The sequence below is a fragment of the Pteropus alecto genome, unplaced genomic scaffold, assembly GCF_000325575.1.
Source record: "Pteropus alecto unplaced genomic scaffold, ASM32557v1 scaffold75, whole genome shotgun sequence".
Lineage (NCBI taxonomy): Eukaryota > Metazoa > Chordata > Mammalia > Chiroptera > Pteropodidae > Pteropus > Pteropus alecto.
In genome coordinates this window covers 4,064,418-4,081,035 of record NW_006440638.1, presented here as the reverse complement: position 1 = coordinate 4,081,035, position 16,618 = coordinate 4,064,418, and the positions used below count along the sequence as shown (strand labels likewise).

The 16,618-nt window shown below is 31.7% G+C and overlaps 1 pseudogene; it reads left to right on the top strand.

Moving 5' to 3' along the window:
* The first annotated feature begins 10,231 nt into the window (after nucleotides 1–10,231).
* On the top strand, nucleotides 10,232–10,352 carry LOC112484440 (annotated as a pseudogene).
* The last annotated feature ends 6,266 nt before the right edge of the window (nucleotides 10,353–16,618 follow it).

Sequence of the window (16,618 nt, the reverse complement as noted above, 5' to 3'; positions counted from 1 at the left end):
TAAAGAAAACCAAGTAATGTACTCAAAAAATTATTTTTCTAAATTTAGGGTTTATAGGCTTTAAAAAAAGTTATAATACTTTTTATGTTTATCACAAGTAGTGGAATGTGAAGCAGAGGCAATTAGCATTTACAATTATTATTTGCAATGGAAATAATAACATGATTTTACCTGATACTTTAATGCAAATGTTTCATTAACTTGTGAAATGATTCATCTTTTCTTAAATATAAATATTTTTCTTTGAGATTTGGAAATGCAGAAGAAAAAATCAAGTAGGGGAAACTTAACGAGAAATTCATAAATCAAACTAGACATAAAGAAATATATGTTTGAATAATTAGAATATTATCTGAAGAGTAATTATTAGTTAAAATAATTATATATAAAGTATTCGATGTTTGTGGACATCTCAGATCACATCAAATTTATCTCTACATTTATTTTACATTCTTAGTAAAAATGATTATAACAATTTGTCTTATGGCTTTCCCCTTTTCTATTCAATCTTTTTATATCTTTCATATCTCTTTCAGAATGAAAAAAATTACAATATTTATTAACTTTAGATTTAAACTTTTTTCTGGATAGTTTCATCTGATATTTATTGAAGACCCTGCTTTAGATAATGACATTACTGCATTAACTCCTTATCTTATCAAGAGTGTTAAATCCTGCATTAACTCCTTAAGAATATTAACTCCTTATCTTATCAAGAGTGTTGTTAATAATTTCTTAATTCCTATGTGTCAAATTCAATAGATATATGTCCTGCTTTTCCACCTGTGAAGTGAAAAAAAGAAATAACATTCCTAAGTTTTATATTTACATACAATTGTATATAAGATCAATAAATATGGCTATCTAGATTTGTTTTGTTATTCATTTGGTATATTTATAATATAGATCTTTCAGTCTATATTAAGTGAAGGGTGTTAATATACAGTGTTCTACTAAAAGGAGAGTTTCAATTTTGATCTGAGAAACTAAGAAGAAAGGTGCTGTGGCTCTTTTAGAAAAAAATTATTTACTCTTTTATTTTAATTCTCCCTCTGAGAAATGGAACAACTGCCTTCATCATACTCACTGTATTACCACCTTTCCAACACCAGAGAGGAATAAAAGTTCTTTTCAAACTTTTAGATCCATCTGTGTACTTTCCAGTTAGCATAAATAGGGAGTAAATTCTTACAGATTCTAATATTTTATTCATCTCAAGCTGGTAGTTTTTGTCTGTTGGTTGCTTGTTTGTTTTTAACTATTTGTTTTGTGTGTGATCACAACCATTTATTTCCATGTCACTAAGTGGGTGAGTTTCATCTCCATAATTGTTTGAGCCAATTTTATTATGTTTTCCCTTAATTAGAGGCTTAATTTCCAAAGCAACTGGTCAGTAAGTTATTCAGCACTATTCATTAATTTAATAATATTTATTATGTGATGAATACTCTATGGGATCCCAGTTATAGAGAGTAAATAAGAAAGACACAGTTTCTGCTGTTGTGAAGCTCTGAAGGGTCAAATTATGGATGGGGGCAGAAAATACTAATGTTTCTTCTCTAGGCAGGCAGGGCAGACAGTAATTACCTCTGTAAAGAGGTAGCATTTAAGCTAAAATTTAAAAATAAATTATTTACCATTTAAAGGTGGAAAAAACAAGGGGGAAGAAGGTCATTTCGGAAAAATAGTAGGCTCAAAGAACCTGAAGTAAAGAAAAATAAATGAAATGCTCAAGAAACTCAAAGCAAATAGTAACACTTGGAGTTTAGAATCATTTTAAGAATATGATACCAAGTGAGGATAGAAAAATGGGCAAGGCTCAGGTTACATAAGGCTTTTACACTATATTTGGACATTTCAATTTTAAGATGGGGAATGACGCTATCTAAGTAAATTAATCTTGTCTTTAAGAAGATTAACTCTTTAAGAATATTATTTTAGCTTTTAGTGGCAAATGGAAAATGTGTAAGAGTCCAAGAAGGAGGATGGTTGTGGCTACAGAAAAAGCACTGATGACACTACACACACACATACACACTTGCATACACACACACACACACACACACACACACACACACACACACACACACAGAGGTATGAAAAGCTTTATTACTCACATAATGAAGTTTGCTGGGAGAACAGTGTGGATCCCAAGCAGGTCTGAAATGGCTTAAGGAAACAGTGAAAAGAGACTGGTTTGTCATTTTTATGGTGGTTAAGTGGTAGACCAGGGTGAAGTTTCTTGTATGTTGTTTGAACTTCTCACCAGTGCCAAAAGGAAGAGAAGGAAGTAGAGGAGAAAACACCTAGTCTGTCTTCTTTGCCTAAAATAACAAATCTGATATTTACGGAATATAGAGCATAGGCCCCTGGAAAATGTTAGTCATCTGTGCAATTGTGTTGAAATGGAGTTATTTCATGGCCAAAATTGTTTTATTTTTGTGAGAACACATGCATTACATAAAGACCTCACATGTGAAATATTGGTCAATGCACATAACAGTAAAATAACACGACAAGAAAGGACCTAAAGAGCTATACTGGCAACCCAAGATCCAAGAATTTTTGTCTTGAAGTTAACTGTATCATTTGGATTATTAGTAAAGACTGATTCTAGGTAAAATCTCAGGTTCTTGCCTATCTAATTTGACACTTTAGTTTATTATTTTATCTCAGCTGTGATGTAGGTACGTATAGGAAATGGTGAAAGCATATTAAGTAAGAAAGATTTAGAGAAGGTAGACCATTTCTGGCAGAGGAATCAAAGATAATTGCATATTTGGGTATTTGCAGAGAATTGACATTATTTGTATACAGAATGAATATTAGAGTGATAGAAATTAAGAGAAGTTAAGAGCTCCTCTATGATGAGAAGCCTCATCTTTATGATATAATTGATGGAGTGACACTAAAAATTTAAGAGGAGTAAGAGTGTCTACTCTTTGTTCTTAACTTTTAGAAGAAAACAGGGCAGTGCATATTTAAATATATACATATAATTAATAAGCATGAAGGAGGCATTTATAAATAAACACAATTTTTGTAAATTGTGTTTAATGGTTTCTTAATGTTCTCAAAAATATTGGAAGAAGAAAAATTATATTGTACGAATGCCTATGCTTTTGTAAATCAGGTCTCACTAAAGATTTTTAACAATAAAGTGTACATGAATTTTTTTTTTAGCAATGCTTATAAGAGGATGTCTCTTGTAATTCCACAAACTAGATTTCAAGTCCAAGAATCATCAGCACAAAGTTGAAATTCCTTAAATTGACTGAAACCTACTTTACTTTGAAGCATCTATTTGTCTTTATGTCTGTAAACTTAAAAAGAAAAGGTCTTTCAAAGTGAGAGGCAACAAGCATTCATTTGAAGTCAAAAAAGAATAGCTTTCAAGAAAGCACTGATGTAGGCAGAAGCCCAAATAATGATCCAGTCAGGAAGCAAAGTCAATGGGTATTTATGAGAAAGGAAAGGGAAGCAATTACATAAATAGAAGAAAGGCATTTCTATAGGTGCAGATAACATAACATAGTGATGCTAATTATAAAGAATGTTTTTAATTTTCAGTCTGGTAGTCATCTGTCTGGTAGTCATAGTATCTGCTTTCTTGTTATCCTTGCAAAGAGTTCTTTGGGACGCAGTGGCCCAGTCCAAAGGTTATTATGTCCTGTTTTAGGATTCCAAATGTTTAAGGCATAAAATTTGCAAGGCAGTTCCTCTAGGATGGTAACTCCAGCTCCATTTTAAGTGGCTCCATTTATCTTTGTTTTACATTTCTAACTCCAGGTTAGAAATGCTTTTTATATAATGAAGACTTTTTCATCTTTGTAAATTTTCTTTACATAAGTCTAAATCAGAAAATCAGATAAAATTTTATGTGTTGACTCTGTGAGAACCATAGAACATCAAGAAAATTGATTCTATTTCCTTGGAAGAAAGACAGTCCTTTCTTCATCTTCTATTCAGAAGTTCTAAATTATAATTTTGTTAGCAGTTTTATGTTTTTTCTCTTCTCTCTGCTTCTTTTTTTCAAACGATATTTGCTAATTGTCTTTTGATTACAATGTACTTTGTTAAACATAAAATTGAATTTTCTTTAGCACTTCTATTTATTGAATGCATAGTCATTGAAATTCTACAACATGTGAGGTTCTTTTTTAAGTTCTGGGGACTGATATATATTTTATGAAAAGAGGCAAAAATTTCTTCCATCATGAAAGTTACATCTTAATGACTAGAAATAGATACAAATCCAATACGGAAGTGAAACATTTATCTAAGATAGGACGAAAGCTTTAGAGAAAAATAAAGTACGGAGAAGGCCTAGGGAATGCTGGTAAGAGATACCATTGGAATATAGTGAAAGAGAGGAAGGAGGGAGCTGATTAAATCCTGAACAGCATTCCAAAGAGAGGAAGTGGCAACTGTAAGAGGCTGAGAAGTGAATGTTTCTGGAGACCTCCAGGAAAATCAAAGAGCCAGAGTGGCTCAAGCAGAAGAAGAGTTGAGAGGAGTGGTGGGAGGCAATGCTTAATGACCACAAGAAGTCACACAACTAAAGCCTCAGGGACTCTAACTTTATGGTGTCTTTCAAGACTTTGAGTGGCCCTGGAAAAGTCTTCTCAGTATTTTACGTTCTATGATATTTGTGTCAACTTTTTAAAATTAGTAAATTGTTATAATTTCTGATCTCATTCTAAAGAGACATATTTCTTTTTGTGTCTAAATTTGTACTTAGAATTGATTCCTATACTGTTACTTAAAGAAAATATTTAGTTCTCACAAAACCTGAGAAACCCTGTCTAGGAGGTGAGAGCCAAGAGATGGGGAAGATTAGATGAGGTGGATGGTGGAGATGAAGAGGCAGATACTTATGTTTAAGTGTTGGCTAATGAGTTATGTGTTCATGCAATCAGAAGAAAACTATGAGATGACAATGTTGGTAAATGTGGTGCCACACAAAAGTAAGGGCGCAGATGGGGTTTTCAATCACAATTTGGAATTAGAAAGTATAATCTTTTAGTCACAGAATCTTCTAAATCCTTTAAGAAGTTGATAGGAAGAACCAATTTAGCCAACCTGGCAGGCACTGAGAATACAACAAAAATAATAAATAGTGCTGATTGCAAGCCAGAGAATCAGCAAACCTAAATCTTAAGCCAATAGTAGAAGAATTGAAAAATGTAGGTAATATTTTTAAGTATGTGCTTATTTTCTTAAAAAGTCAGCAACCAGCTGTTTTATTATGTAGAAGGGAACAAGATTCCAAATTTGACAAAAGAGTCATCAAAAAGAAATTTAAGAGATGATTTTCATGACTAAGTATACACAAGTCAAATGCTCTGTATTATAAAACTAACAGTAGTGGAATGAAAAAACAACATAAATTTGGGGACTTGGTTAACATTTATTCTGAGGTTTTCAAATATGTTTTCTTTTACTTTAAATCCTACTTACTTCAGTTGATTAAAATTGAGGCTGTAAAAGAAATAGGAAATGTATGCACTGCCAGTTGATACTGAGTGAGACCATTCTGAGATTTTCAGTGTTATCAAATATAGAAAAGAATATTGTCAGAAACTCAATATAAGCCCTGCCAAGATTAAAATCTCTTATTTTCTCATTTCAGAGAGAAGCAATATAACATAAAATCATGTTTTCTGGATTTTATATTAAGTAAGGAAGTGAATCAATCTCTCTCTCTCTCTCTCTCTCTCTCTCTCTCTCTCTTCCCCTGTTGAGAGAGAGACTGATAACCTGATAACTTATCTTTACTAATTTTTAAAATTTACTAATTTTTTTATATATAATTGTTATCACTTTGGAGTGATTTGAACTTTGGTGTCACCCCAGAGGCATAAGGGTATAATGACGCAGAAGTGTAATTAGCATTTTCCTTGATTCTTCCTCACTGAAGCAGCAAAGAATCACAGGTCAGTGAGATTTAGAAAAGATTTATTAAAAGTATATTTTAGAAAGACAGATATTCTGAGGGAGGAATGGCGTTTCAGCGAAGAGTGCTGTAACCACCCAGAAGTAGGAAGGTCTGAATTTTATTTGGGCCGTGATGGGTGGTTACAAAGGCATTCCTAGGTGATTGGCACATGAGGTCATTTTGATTGCCACTTGGCTCCTGTTTAACGCTTTGCCTAGTGCCCAGGTACTTACCCGGAATTCAGTCTTTTATAATTAGATTCATGAACTTCCAGCATAAACATAGCATTGTAATGACAGTATAATGAGGCTGAAGTTGTGGGCAGGTTAGTGTAGTACCTTCTGTGCACATGTCTGTAGCAGGATCAAACCAGCTGTATACTATGGCCCTCCCGTCCTTTGTCTCTGGGGATGCAACAGGGATTCTCTAACTACCAATAGGGTGTTGTTTGGGTAGACTCTAGGCTGAGCCTCTATTCCTTTGTTTCCCTGTCGATCATGTCTGACTAGCTACCTGACATAATGTAAAAAACAGACTTTGAAATCTATTAAACTTTATAACAACATGAGTACAAAAATAAAATTTGACTTTCTGTAAAATTATTTCAAAATAAAAAGTTAAACTATGTATTAAATAGAAAAAATATTGAGGCAGTCTCTTTTTTTCTGTAAATTCTGGGATAATTTAAATAATAAAACAATTTGTTATTGGTCTATAAATATTTTATCCTTTCTTTTATTAATTTTGGTAATTTATATTTCTATACAGAAACTATGCCCTTCCTTAAAAGATTTAAATATACTCCTATATATTTTAAGAAGACTATGAATTATTATTTTTTCCTTTGAGAAAAATGGGAAAGAAATTATCCTCACAGGGTTAAATTCAGTCTTTAAATTTTTAACCACATGTACTAGAATATAAAACATAGTAGGAATTAAATTAAATTAAGTAGGAATTAAAAAAAAGATAAAATTTTGAGCAGTGAAATAGTCATATACATATATGAAATAGTCATATACATATACACAAAATGCATCTAGTAATAAGAAAAATCTTTACTCTGCCCTACTATGGGAGGCAACACATGCTAGTTTTTATTTAACAACTGTGTGAAAAAGCAAAATTGTCACCTACTTTGTCTGTGTGTGCATGATTTACTAATTTGAAATCAAAATTTATGTGTTTCAAATTAGATCAGACAACAACAATGATACATATAGGAAATTATTACAATCTTGTATGCTAATTAATAAGCATTCTGCTATTCCAATTTGTGACCCCTCCAACTTAAAAAAAATTTGATGTGGGTTGGAAAAAATACAAGAACTAAGAAAGCAAAGATTCTGTCTCATTCTTATAAGCCTTTGAATAAATATTTTATTTCAAGTATTGTTCATCAGAAATTTAAACTGGACTAGTTGTTATTTATGTAAATAACAGAAAAATTACTATTACAATTATATTTTTGATTCAAAAGTTTTATAATCTTTGAGGGTTTGTCACTAATATAAACTGTCAGTTTGTTAAAAATGTGTGATTTGGCTTATTTCTAGGTGCAAATAAAAAATGAGATTCTACTTTTAAAATTATGTTTCAGTTTGAATTAAATCCTTCATGTTTATGAGAATAGCCTAAGCATCTTGGCCAGAGGCCATATTTCTGTGTAGTGTTTTAAATCATTAGTTTGAAGAATAAACTATGCAAATAAGATAAATTGAAGAGGTAAGACATGTTTTAGTAAGAGCAGTTGAAGTTTATTTCTAGTGTACAAAATGACTTTGAAAATTATTTGGTCAATGTTTATTAATATATTTTGTTTTACATGAAATTCAATTAAATATGTATGGCAAACAGGAAAATAAAAAATTATAATAATAAGATATCTTTAAGTTCTTTTTCTGGCAGAAGCAGTATTTTCTAGTGATTAAAGTGTATGCTCTTAAGCCATGCTATTTTAACTTGAATTCTTATTTTGTCACTTGTTGGTTTGTATAGGTTACTTCTTCTCACTGTACTTTAGTTTCCTCAGTTATAATACAGGAATAATTATATATCTACATCACTGATATGATATGAGGACTCAGTGAATTAAGAAATAAATCTGTACTACTCACAGTGTGCTCTGCCTACCAGTGCTGGTCTGAAAACTCACTAGTTTCTGATCAGGTGAGTAGAAGTTTCTAGAGTAAGTATGGGATATTTTACAGCAATTTTACAGAGTAATTTTCTAGATATTGACTTTAACAATAATTTTGAAAGAAGCTTCTCTTTTGTCCTTTAAAATTTTATTTTCTACTTACTATCTTTTTGTATTTTACAAAAGCATTGGTCTGTGATGTGTTCCATATTAACGACAGTAACAAAACCAAAAAAAAGTTCTTCACCTAAAATAGTTTGAGAGGTACAGTTATAAAATTATTAAAAATTGCTTCACAGTAGTAAGCGCTCAAAAATAGTGTTAACAAAATAAAAGAATAAAATTAACCTGTTATTGTAACCTTTCTTATAAGTAAACAACCAAGAGCCATACTAGACTATATCCTCATACCATCCCCTACCCTCCACACAAGTGATTGTTCATGTCGCCCTACAAAGATCAAATATCCTTACTCTCCTCTTGGCTTTCAAATAATTACTCACTTTTGTCACATTTTAATGAGTCTTTGATATTAGTTAGCTCTTAAAATGAAAGGGAGCAAATAAATTTAGTCCCTGTGGGTCCTTAATACTTTATTTTAGAGCTAACAACATAAATTATAAAAATTTTGACTTCTATTGTGGAACTCATCACGTTTTTCTTATTATGACTCTTACATTTTAAAAGTAACATATGCTTATAAAGTTGAAGTGATATAGAAGTTTTTAAAGAAGTAAATAATAGTATCTTTTCAACTCATCCAATCCCGCATGTATCTCCAAAGTTCCTCATTGTTATCAGTTTGGAATAAATCCTCTTAGACATTTACCTACACATTTAGAAGCATCTATAGTTGTATTTGGATTTGATTTAATAAAATAAATCTTATTATACATATTTAGTTCAATTCTTTTCAAGTAGAAGAGCAATAATTGTATCAGAAAATTAAATAATTAAATGAAGGGAACATTATTGGCATAGTTTCTGGTAAAGAATTAGCAATTGATATTGTCATTTCTTATTTCATTAATATGATCATTATTTTCATTATAATTGTGATGATTGTTTTTATTATAGATATTTCAATATCAGAACACATATATTTGCATTTTTACTCTTTTACCAACAGTTTCTGATTCATGCATAATTATCAACCCTGGAAATCTTTTCTCCTTCATTGTTTTGTTTTCTCTTCATTCTGTTTTTTTTTTTTCTTTCTTTCTTTTTCTTTTTCTTTCAACTCTTTGTGTGTATCCTGAATAAGGTGTGAGGGAGCCACACTCTTAGTGTATTTTCACTGATTCATGAGGGAAAATGTTAAAATAAGGAATTTTATAATGCATGGACCAGGTTCACCACAGCGATTGATCTTAACATTATAAAAACAAAATAAATTTTGCCTGCTGGTAATATGTAATAGGAACTACACACTACAGTCTAGGCAATATTCTTGCCACAATTAAACCTATGTATAATGAAGCTTTAAATTTGGCTACCAGTTTATAGGAAGCACAGGAAAAGATGAACATATAAATGGTGGTGCATGAAGCAAAATCCAGAATCAGGAATGTCGATGGCCTGATTTCTTCAGCAAGTGTGTAATAGATATTAAAGGATTTAAGCTATATGTAAATCAGATGTAAGGTATAGGGATTTTTTTAAAACATTAATTTAACAGAACTAATGTAAATTACTAAAAATATGTGAGACATTTGAGGACTTATCAAAAAAGACTCAATATTAGATAACATTGGATGTAATAATAGTATAATAATCAGATTTTTAAAATTATTTCTTAAAATAAATATTAATAAATACTGAGTTATTATAGATAAATTGACAAGGTCTGGGACTTGCCCTAGGATCTGGAGATGAAGGCATTGGTGAGAGCTGAATAACTGAGGGTGGTATATATAAATGATTGCTTACATATTGATCATTGTTGAAGCTAGGTAATGATTGTATCATTATTTATGTTTTGGTAGAAATTGTATAATAAACCTCAATAAGCAAATAGTTATGGAAAAGCTGGATTATTTGGAATATTATGCCCAGAAAACTGACTCGACATATAAAAAATAAAAATTAATGTTACTTTATGCCTACATAGAAAAATTTCACATAGAAAAATTTAAGTAATAACTTAGATGTCAGTCTATGGCCATGCTACCCTGAACAAGCCTGACCCCATTTGATCTAGGAAGCTAAGCAGGGCTGGGCCTGGTTAGTACTTTAATGGGAGACCCCACCAAGGAAGGCCAGGTGCTGTAGGCATAAAAATAAAAAAAATAATAATAAGGGATTGTAAGCAGACAAGGTCTTTGCAAGCTGTGAGGTCAACCAAGGGTTGCCTCTCCTAAAAAATAAAATAACTTAAATGTCAAAGGTGAAATTTAGCAATATAATAAAAAAGAGAGAAATATTTTTTTTTTTATTTTACATATGAGTAAGGAACATATTCAAACAACCAAACAGTACAAATGAAAAGCCAAAAAAACCAGATGGGTTTAAATATATCCTATTAATAGATTTCAGTTTAATTAAGAACAATTTGAACAAAATCAAAAGATAAATGACTAAGTTGTAATATTTGTAATGTATAAAAGTGACAACTGATAAGAATATAAAAATAAATCTTGCAAATCAATAAGGAAAATGTAATAAAATACATTATAAAATTAATAAATACTATGAATTAGGAAGTTTATAGGTGCAAAACCTGTGTGAAAAAATGGTGCAAATCAGAACAAATATGAGATATCATTTTATATTAGATTAGACACAATTTTAATAATTTTGAGGAAAATGTAAGAAATCTTAATGTAGTACTGAAGGAAATATGTATATATGTGTGTGTGCATGTAAAAAGCATGTTATATGGTTTTTCTTTGAATCTTTAAGGATGGAAAGAAGTTAAATGCAAACAATTTGTAATTTTAGGTGATGAGAGTAACTGACTCTCACAGAATTGAAAATTAATATATGTTTGTGTGGCGGAAGGGACAGTGATATGAATTGACTTGTCTTATCAAATCATTTATAGCTCAAGGGCATAGTCTCTACTTGGCAATATATCTAGTGAGACAAGCACAGATCAATTAAAATTGGCATGCAACCTGATAAAATGTGTCAGTCTGGTTCTGATTCAGGCGCCACGCACAGGGAAAGTTTTAGCAAGCAAAAATGTTATCTTGACAGTGAATTGACCTTAGATAACCTCTGGCACCTTTTAGTTTGTAGGGCCATAGAAGGTATGAAGGCTTGTTTGGCTAAATATTGAGGAACTGCCAAAATGTTGAGCATGTTAAGTATTGCATTTCACTTGGAAGACAACACAAATAAAGCTTTTTTTATAATGCCAATATTTTGATTTTTTTCTTCTTTTTTAAACTTCAGAAGACTTCTCATCATGTATTTGCTATAACTTTACAATGCTTGTGATAATGCTTATAACACTGTATATGCATGTGAAGCCATTCAATTGAACACCTTTATTTTTACACAAGAGGAAGCTGATTTCCAGACAGATTAGGAGACTTCTTCAGGGTCACAAATAAAGTCAGTAGGAGTTCATGACTAAAGTCCTCAGCTAAGTCCAGATAAACAAAAACCATAACACAATGGCTTCCCAGGACTAAGACATACTGTATTTTCTCTTCTCATTATAGCTCCAGTGGCTTCTTTAGCCACTTATGGGAGAACCAACACGACTGCAAAAGCTTGCAGTTAAAGCAGAAATTATGAGTCCTCTTAATATTAAATACATTGCAAAATGGAAGTCTAATATGAAATAGAGAGGCTAGTATATACCTTTTAGTTCCATTATAACTTATTATCCTTCAGAACTGTTTTTCAGAAGCACACTTATCTTGAAATAGCAAACATAGAATATTAAATATATACAATCTTCAAAATCTGGAAACTGTTTAAAATAGTAGGCAAGTTTAATATCTAAGTGAAAAACACCCTCTAAAATATGCATGTTATATTTATTGAATATTAAAGGTAACTGTGTAAATCTTATTATTGAAATTCCACAGAAAAGTTTTACAGACTTATAGAAATGACAGTTTTGAAAACTTTAGCCAGATATAAATGAGAAATTGAGGCTGTAAGAGTTTCTCTCAGGTTTAGTGACTGATTGGAAAGTCAACTGGGGAATAACTGAGTTTTTCTAAAGAGTGAAAGAATAATGAAAGTTTAGATCTTACAAGGAACATTGCAAGAAGTTAAAAAATATACTGAATTCTACATTTTGATGCTGAAACAGATCTCAGGTTTCACTTGGAACATTACATGACAAGAGAATCTTGTCAGTATAGAAGCAGTCATATTTTATGCTTCTTTATATGATTTAAAAAATTCTTTATGTATTTTGTCTGTTATGTTTATTTATGGGCAGTCTTTGCTTTACATGGTACTATGAGAAAGTGAGCAGTTCTATAACTTAGAATACATAATGAGCATCGTTTCTATGCCTTGACAAATTGTCACACTCCTTTCTAAGTAAGAATCAGATTCTAACATTTTATCCTTTGTATTTTCAATGTCATGAAATATATCTGAGCGTTTCTTTAATATGAAGTGATTTTTTTTTTTTTTTTTTTACCAGTATTACTTCCTTTAAGACTGCTTTCTTTTGTTCCTCTGGCTACATATCTAGACTCTTAGATGGTAGCAGTGTCAACATTCCCAGTCAACTGATTCTTCTAGAACTCTATGTTTAATTAGAATTTCACTTCTAACATTATCACTTTTAATTTATTTTCTGCACTTGAAGAGAAATCTGTCTTCAGGTTATCCATTTTTGAAAAATATCACATGGTTTTATCATTGGTGATTTGGAGGCAACATAACCACATTTTTTGCTGTCTGTATGTTAACTGAGCAGCAGATACAGTGACCAATATCTGGTAGACTTTGAATGAAGAGAAGTGATTGGTCACTAGTGATGATTAGCATATAATTCACATAGTGATTTGTAAAATGAAGAGCTCACAAAGAGCTTGCAACACATGATTTTGTTAAAGTATTCATAGTTGCTATACCATCTGAACTGAAATTTGAACCATGCTGCTGCGGGACTGTTGCAGGTGTTATTAAACAAAACTAGAAAATGAAATTTGTGTATATCTTAATCATGGTGTAAAGCAGCAACTGCCTCTTTGTGTGTGTGTGTGTGTGTGTTCTGTCAGGAATCTGGATCAGAAAACAGTGTTTAATACAGATTCACAGAGCTTTTTAATAGCAGTTTCTTGCACCCTAATCTGCAAGGTACTCTGAGAACTTCCTATTATACTGTATGTGAAACAGTGTTTGCACCGCAGGAAAGAAACCCTGAAATTATGAGTTGGATCTTATGCAGTGTGGCTGGCACATTCACCTGTCCTTCCATCTGGAGAGAGAGAGAGAGAGAGAGAGACAGAGAGAGAGAGAGAGAGAGACAGAGAGAGAGAGAGAGATTTTTACTCTGAAATTTAAATAAATCTCCTTGGAACCGAGAGGAAGATGTCTAACTTCACTGCTTTTAAGCAAAGGGCTTTGAAGGAGGTAAAGATCTAAGGCAATACACTCTCTAACGTTCAATGCATGTTTGCCACTTGTCAATCCTTTAACCAACTTTGTCAGTGCACTTTATTCACAAAGTTCAGACCATGTAGAAATGTGAAAATATTCATGGAGGTTTGCCTCCCAATATTGTATTTTCTTATTTCTTAATTTGCTTTTGAATAAACCTAATTTTCTAACACAAAGAATAAAAAGACAATTATTTTTCTAATGATCAGTGAACCCTGAATAGCTTATCCTGATAGTTATAAATACAACCAGAATTAAAAATAGCATGAGTGCCACACTAATATTTACAAAGTGTATTACTTTCTGAAAAGTAGTTTAAAATACAATGCTGCTTAATCCCATTATATTTTTCTGGAATATGCAGTATAGTGCAATTATCTATAAAGTATAAGTGAGAAAAAATATGATTCGAGAGATTAAACAACCTGTCAATAATTATCCATTTAGCTACTTAGGAAGTGTATTAGCTAGGGGTGCCATAACAGAACACTATAGACTGGGTGGCTTAAATAACAGAAATTTATTTTCTCACAGCTCTAGAGGATAGAAGTCCAAAATCGGAGTGCTCACATGGTCAGGTGTGTTGAGATTTTTCTTTCCAGCTTGCAGATGGCCACCTTTTCACTGTGTCCTCACAGGGAAGGGAGAGATATCTGGTGTTTCTTCCTATAAGAACATTATTCTTTTCAGATAGGGTGCCATGGCTATGACTTCATTTAATCTTAATTACTTCTTTAAAAGTCCTATTTCCAAATGCAGTGATGTCAGCCACATTGTGTTTGGGCTTCAACGTACAAACTTTGAGAGAAAGCAAACGTTCAGTCCATAACAGAAAGCTAAACTTGAACATAGGTTTGAGTTTTCTTATAGTTTTTTGTGTACTTTTTTTTTTAATTGAAATTTCCCAAGTGCCACCAGACTGACTGTTAAACCATGTCTAGATGCATTAGAAGCTTCTGCACTAAAGGAGAATATCATCTTGAAGAGTCTTAGCAATGTCTCAGAAGGAGAAGTCAGAAGTGGCATATATAAAGGGCTTTGTGTTATACCTTCTAGTGGTTTAGGGACAGTCTTTCAAGATAAGAAACTGTATGATAGTGGCAAGTTCCCTAATATGGTTTAGAATTGGTGGAAACAGATAGATGAGGGTCTTGATTTGAGTCTTGATAAGTAAATTGTTGTGTAATAAGTACACTGTTAGTATATTGTTTTCTCCCATAAATTAATCTATAAAAGTTTTTAAACTAGTAAAGTTATTCATTAATTTATACTCTTATCTTTCTCTGGTGAAAATTTATTGCACTAACAACTGACGATGATACAGGTTGTCTACAATCTTATGTAAGTCACCTGGCATAGATAGTCTTGGTTCTCATTTTGCTTTCTAATGTGTATTCTTTTCCTATGCCATTTTTTTCTTCCTTAAAAAGCAAGGAAATGTGCAGCAAGCCATGAGTCAGTCATAGAGTAAAGAGAAAACAGAGAGACCTATGAATTCTATTTTCTTAGTAGAGAAATATAGATTCATATGTCTCTTAAATATAAAACATATTACTTAAGATTCTTTTTCTTGGAAGAAACTGTGAAAAAAATTAACCTCCTTGACACAAAAGAAGCAATTTTAATATTTCTCATGTTTTAATATCTGTTTATAACCTCAATAACAATAGCATAAATATGACATTAAATACATGTTTAAAACATTTAAATCGATATCTTTAGTAGAAATGCTGGTTTATTGTTATCAGCATCCAGACAACACTGAAATTGAAAATAAATGCTAAAAAGTCAAAAAGGCCCAAGAACTCTAATATACTTACCCAGAAGGTAATGTAAATTTACCACCATATATATAGAAGGTGAGGCTTTGATGGAGCAAAGTAGGATATCAAAGTAAAGAAAAACTGTTCAAAGGAATTTGTAATTAAGAAGTTGAACTGATTGTGGCTATCATTAGCTGATGTCTACTGGTTAAAAGACTTTCACTGCACAATTTTGACAGACGAATACAATTCGATTGATCCTCCTTATAAAGACAATTTAAATGTTTGCCCTTTATTTTGTCAATATGTCCATGTTTTGTCAGAACCTAAAAAGAAAAAAAAAATAACGTCTTAATTATAGAAATGGGAGAGGACATACAGGCTTTCCTTCAGAGGATGCTGCAAAAACAAAGTCCTTTCCTACAGCCTCGCCTGAGCACATTCATTTTATTTTTGCTTCCATGGGTCAGAAATTACTACTGAGTGGTAAAAGAACTATCGAATGAGACACATATTTAGTTAGGAAAGACTTGTTGGAAACTTAAGATATTTTGATTTTTAGTTTCCTTTTGTTATGAAGTTTCTAGTGGAATTAGTTACTTCCCTACAAACCATCCAAATTGAAGTCAGGTGAGGCTTAATGGAGAAAATCACAAGGGCGCTGTCTAAACCAGTATATCCTAGTTAGTGACACAGAGATCGTTTCAGCAGTTAAGACAATTCTTACATTTTTAAAGCTTACCTATTTATTAGTTCCCACCCTTACAACCAAGCAAGTCGTTTTAAAATCTATTTAACGGAAAGTATTAAGGAGTATTAAGGCATATTATGTAAGGCAAAAATAATTAAGTTGGATGAAAATGGTTAATACTTGCTATTACTGGCCTAAACTTTGAAAATAAGCATTGAGGTAAAAGAATGATATTATTACTATTGGTCTTAAAATCACCACTATTTAAGAAAATGTAGTTGGAAAAATCCACTTACCATAAGACTACAAGAAAAAAAATTTCAGTCAACTGATGTAATTCTTTGGTGGAATAAGCTTGCTCCCTATGCCCTCTGCACTCTGTCTTCATTCTTATCAGTTTCCTGTGGTGAGGGACTTCTCACCTCTAATCATGCAGTCAGTCCACTTTTGAGCCTCAGGGTCTCTTAAGCAAAAGTTTATATTTAGTCCTTAGAGAAGGTAAATAAATA